Below are 6,394 nucleotides of genomic sequence, written 5' to 3' on the forward strand. Positions count from 1 at the left end.
CTGTAATCGAAAATACCATTGCAATAGATTGTAAACATTGTGCGGCAGCAGTGTTTATGGATTTAACTAAAGCATTTGACACAATTAATCACAATATTTTAATAAAAAAATTCTAACGGTATGGCATCAGAGATTTGGTTCTTAAACTGGATTAGAAGCTACTTAACCAACAGGAAGCAATACGTGACGCTAAGCGAACGCACTTCTACAACACTAAATATATCCTGTGGCGCACCCCAGGGATCAATACTGGGACTAAAATTGTTTAATCTTTATATAAATGACATTTGTAAAGTTACAAAGGACTTAAAGTTAGTATTATTCGCGGACGATACAACAGTGTTTTGTTCAGGAGAGAACACACAGAAGCTAATACAAATAATAACAGAATAAATGAACAAATCAAAAAGATGGTTTGACAGAAACAGACTATCCTTAAACCTCAGTAAAACTAAAATAATTCTATTCGGTAACAGTAGAAGGGAAAGTCAATCACAAATACAAAAATAGACGTAGTAGATGTTGAAAGAGTAAATGAAATAACATTTCTTGGTGTAATGATTAATAATAAAATGAACTGGAAATCTCATATAAAATATACAACATAAGGTGGCAAGAAACACGTCAATAAGCTCCGACTTTCAACTCCTGAGGTACTGTAAATGGAACACACCACTATGTCAGCCCTCTCGACTGGGCTGGATCATTTTGCCGTGTTACTCAATGTGCTGCATAGTATTCCACACGCTTCCTGTGCACTACCGTGCGTGCAGCCCCAGGTTTGATTCCCAGCCAGGGCCCTAAAACCCAGACAATTAAGATATCCAGGACATTAATGGGGGAGGTTGTCAGGAAGGACTACACCGTGGTGTTGTGATGGTACATTTTTTTCATGGCAGAGATCATGGGTTCGATTCCCAGAATTATGAAGGACATTTGGCGTAAAAACTATGCCAAACAAATCATGCCATTAAGTCAATGTCAAAGACAACATAACCCCAAAAATGTAACACAATAGTTGGCAAACCCTTGGTTAACAACTCCACAAGCTAATATTAATGTTTGTTACGTCCTATTAATTTTGACATCAAAAAAGTTGTTTCCAGATAGACATGCGTTATGTCACTTTGTGTGAAATTAAGAGTTTGCATTGGCAGCATTTTTAAGTTGACAGAATTTTTAACTGGTTGAGTTGAGTGGTATAACGTCTTTCTTTCAACCTGCAATTACATTTAAGTGTCTGTCTGACACATTGATATATGGGCTTCACATACAGTAAAGCATGACTATATTCACACAGGGCCATCATTAGGGCCCACAGCCAGCTAAGGCCCACACACAGCCCCCAGTAGCCTCCGTGACAAAATGATTATGCATACACTGAATTAATACATATTCATACGAATGAATTAGAATTAAAACAAAGCCACAAGTCATACAATATTTTAGTTTTAATCATTTCAATGATTTGCATTTAAGAATTGGAAATAGAATGAACGGAAGGTACGCGGACCAAAGATGTTACCGTTATGCTAAAGTCTATGGAAAAGGTAAAATACTGCTTCCGGTTCAATTTGTCATCACACAGATAACCACGCATTTTTGCATTTTGGATGAACATGAATTGGATTTTTGTGTTTATCTGTAAAAATGTAAATCCATAAAAGGAAAACAGCACAAAATAAAATGTTATGGCGATATTTTATTGAAAATCAACCCTTTTTTGTTTATTTTAAAATCTGCCATTTATAATAAAAATCGAAAAACGGCCGTAATTTAGATTTTTGGACCCATAAGTAATTTTTGAGCACACCCAAAGATAACCGTGACCATTTTTGTCACAATAACCAAGCAATGTAATGTTTTTTATTACGTTACATCCCTTTGATTGATTGATTGAAACTTGTATTAGTAGATTGCACAGTACAGTACATATTCCGTACAATTGACCACTAAATGGTAACACCCGAATAAGTTTTTCAACTTGTTTAAGTCGGGGTCCACGTTAATCAATTCATGGTACAAATATATACTATCAGCATAATACAGTCATCACACAAGTTAATCATCAGAGTATATACATTGAATTATTTACATTATTTACAATCCGGGGGGGGTGGGATGCGGAGGGGGTTGGGGAGGGGGGGTTAGGTTTGGTTGCTATCAGCATACTCCCTATTCGAAACATGCCCTCAATTTTTTTCCCTGCTTGTCAGTCGTTCTTACGTCTCACTTTCCACAACTAACAAAATGCACCCATTTTAATTTAGCCCAAATGGAGGAAAACGATGCTGGCAAAAATAATTTATTATCACCCGTTGTTCTTACGGCTCTAGCAAAAGTCACAAGTAAATGTGCAAGCGATGTGTATTTCTGGTCTTGTCGTCCTCGTCCGGACAGAAGGGTGACGCGGCAGTGCGGCTGGATCAAAAGAGACGTCGGAGACGCTTTATTGAACCAAAAGTTGCTATATTACAAGCGAGTGTCATTATACAGGACTGCAGTTCCTGGAGGAGGTCAAGTCAAAAATGAGGCACTCCTAACTAGGAGAAGCCAAACCATCAGTTTTATATTCCTACCTCCTGTCTGTGTGTGTTAGTGTGCTAAGTCAGGAAGCACATCCTGGCCATAAAGGAGATGTTTGTGTGTAAGTGACTGAAAAGAAAACAGATGCCGGTCGTATTTTAGGCCCTGTCTACATTAAGCCGGATAACTCCTTAAACGAATAATTATTTAGCCTAAGCACCGTGTCAGCCGTACTAAAATTTCCTATAAGGTTCCCCTCCTTGGATATTTTTTTTACACGGGTAAGTGCACCGTGTATTTCTTGAATCTCCGGCTCTTAGCTCTGTATGGACTCATCGATCGTTTACAAACTGAGTTCGGAGAGGAAGTGACGCCAGAAAGACCGCGCCCCGCACAGGAAGTGACGTCAGAAAGAACGCACCACTGCCAGCTTCATAACAAGCGGTTTCGTAACTCTGAGCTAACCGCTAACCACAAATGAATACCTTAAGAGAAGAAAACGCGCAATTGCAGCTATTTCGGATACAACACTTCTTAGACGGCAAGAGAACTTTCGAATGTCCAGGTCAGCTGTGATTCTACTTACCGAAAAACTCTGTCCATTTGTCAAAGGAGAGACAACGAGAATGCGGGCTCCAGCAGATGTGATAAAAAAAAGTAGCGTGTATTTTGTATTACCTGACCGACGAGTGAAGACTACGGAAAACAGCGAATACTTTTGGACTGGCAAAGCAGACTGTATCAGTTATTGTCCACCATGTATGTTGCGGACTCAACGTCTAGGTCCAGAGTATATAAAGTCACCAAAAACTAATGGACAATGAAGGTGAAGGCAAAAGAGTGAGGAGTGTCCTGACCAGATATCTAGATCCCTATATGGATTGATGTAAAATGTTCTTTATCACATTGTTAATTATGTCAATTAAAGATTGTATTATTTTATGATGGCTCAGGTGTTATTCACTACAATAGGGCCCCACAGTGCACTGGATTCCAGGTAATTGAAATACCACAACACTGGATATTGTTCAGATAAGTCTTATTTAATTTAAGAACTTGCACACAAAGCAACACTGGAGGTGACTATGACATGCGCATTTTCCGTGCATGTGTACTAGGTCGCGTTGCACCGGCGGACGGAGGTGGGGAGGGGGTCTTAAACGACCATTGTGTGTGTGTGTGTGGACTGTCAAGACGAGGGTTTTTTCGCAGCTTACTGCAAGGATTGTTTTCCCGGGATGCTATCGGACTATACTGGACAGGGCTTGAAGGTAGGAACATTATTTAATTATTCAAACTCAAAGTACTACAAAAAGCGCTCAAGGCGAAGACAAGCTTAACGCAGGAAACAAAAGCTAAGACTTAGCATAAACTATGGACATGAACCATGAAACTAAAAACATGAAAAAAACTCACTAAACTGTGGCTTGAAACAAATAGCAAGAACTATGGACATGAAACAAAAAGACTTACTGGACACGGCATAAATCGAACAGCATGAACTATGGCAAGAAAAGTCAAAACAGAGCAAATAGAGTAATGTCGCCAGGACGACTAACTGGCAAAACAGGCTTAAATAATATCCTCTGATTAAAGCAGATGCGTGAGTCAAACACATGAGACAGGTGAAACTAATCAGTCGTCATGGAAACTAAAACAAACAAGGGAGCACAAACAGGAACTACTTGGAGTCTTAAACCGAAAATAACAAAAAACATGATCCAGACCACAGATCATGACATGGACAAGGATAAGGTTAGGTGGGATTTACCCTGGATAACCTTAGCCGGCTTAGTGTAGAAGGGGTCTTGGATGCTGTCATTAAGCTAAACATGTAGTCTCTTCTCACGGATAGGGCTATCACCTTTGCATACCAAGGTCCAATTTTATTGCCTTTTCTTCTGCGAGAACTTATCCACACACAAATGTCAATACTGAAGAGCCTTATGTTATTATGTGCCCAAAACTGGTGGTTTGCTTTCTCCCAGATTCACCACAAACATTCACCATATGCAAAACTAATGGCTACCGTATTTTCATTTGTGTCAACATCCACTTATGTCGGCAACTGTTTATGTCACGTAAGTCAGCCAATTCGAGAGATGTCGAGCAAAACATTTTGCACCGTAGTATATTAAACTTACAGTTTACATTGACCAGATTCACCGATCAAAATAATGTTGCCAGCGCGTCATAAGTCGCACAGCTGTGCGGATGCCATGTTTGAAGATGCTTCAGAGTCACAACAATATAATTACACTCCATCATAGCTTTTTCTTTTTCTCGTCTCATAGGAATGTTGCACTTGAACTCTGGCAGTACAGTTCGCCTGGTCTGGTACGTCGATCTTTTATGTCTGTCTGGTTGATTTACTGATTGGGCCACAAAAACTAGCCAACTCCTTCAAAATAACCCATAAATATGATCCAAAAGACTCAACCCAGTATCTGGGTAGAAAAAATAACTTAGCATTTGACGCGATCGCTGACCATAGAGTGACCCGCACGCCGTTCGGCCAAGCCTATTGGGGTAAAAATGTATATCCGGTTAAAATACATTGTGTGATTAATTTGCGTTTATAAATGTTGTTGTTGTTTTTTGGTTTTTTTGATTAATCGCATTTGTGTCAACTTTGGTAGCCCTATTTTTAATGAATATCATTTTAACAATGCCATAATTTAATGGCAGCGTTCTGGCTCCATATCCAGCTGACAGCTTCTATAACACACGTGTCAAACTCAAGGCCCGCCACATCATTTTATAAGGCCTGCGAACGCCTGAGAAAAAATGTGTCAATAAAGTACTTTATCTTTTCCTACTGAAAGTATTCTGTTTTTCCATTTCGACAGAAAAAAATTGCTGCGTGCAATTGCGTCTTTTTAAAACCTAAATATCATTTAATAATGCAACAAATATATTATCATACGTTCATTTTTTTTGTAAACAAATATTTGAATATCTGCTTGATTTGTGGTTTCAAAGCAAGTTATCAAATTGTACACTGTAAAAATTATAGTAATGGATTTTAAGGTAAAATCCTGGCTTTTTACCATAAAATAAACTAGTTTTGTTTTTCTATATACAGTACCGTATTTTTCGGACTATAAGTCGTAGTTGTTTTCATAGTTTGGCCGGGGGTGCGACTTATACTCAGGAGCGACTTATGTGTGAAATTATTAACACATTACCATAAAATATCAAATAATATTAATTAAATCATTCACATAAGAGACTAGACGTATAAGATTTCATCGGATTTAGCGATTAGGAGTGACAGATTGTTTGGTAAACGTATAGCATGTTCTGTATGTTATAGTTATTTAAATGACTCTTACCATAATATGTTACGTTAACATACCAGGCACGTTCTCAGTTGGTTATTTATGCGTCATATAACGTACACTTATTCAGCCTGTTGTTCACTATTCTTTATTTATTTTAAATTGCCTTTCAAATGTCTATTCTTGGTGTTGGGTTTTATCAAATAAATTTCCCCCAAAAATGCGACTTATACTTCAGTGCGATTTACATGTTTTTTTCCTTCTTTATTGTGCATTTTCGGCCGGTGCGACTTATACCCCGGAGCGACTTATACTCTGAAAAATACGGTAATACAGATGGGGGGAAAATATCCATAGAATTTCAAAGAAAAAAAAACAAGGATACTTTTGTTACATTTACAGTAATAACCCAGCAGGCACAAAACATGAAAACAACGTTGAGAACTTGTTGAATTAGGTCCTGACGTTGAGCAACTCAAACATAACGTTGGAACAACATGCCTCTTGACGACGTTTATACAATGTTGGGTTCTGACGTTGATTGACCATTGAATTTTAGTCATTTTCCAACCGATATTCTACAACAC

Source organism: Entelurus aequoreus, linkage group LG21 (genome assembly GCF_033978785.1).
Source record: "Entelurus aequoreus isolate RoL-2023_Sb linkage group LG21, RoL_Eaeq_v1.1, whole genome shotgun sequence".
NCBI classification, from domain to species: Eukaryota; Metazoa; Chordata; class Actinopteri; order Syngnathiformes; family Syngnathidae; genus Entelurus; species Entelurus aequoreus.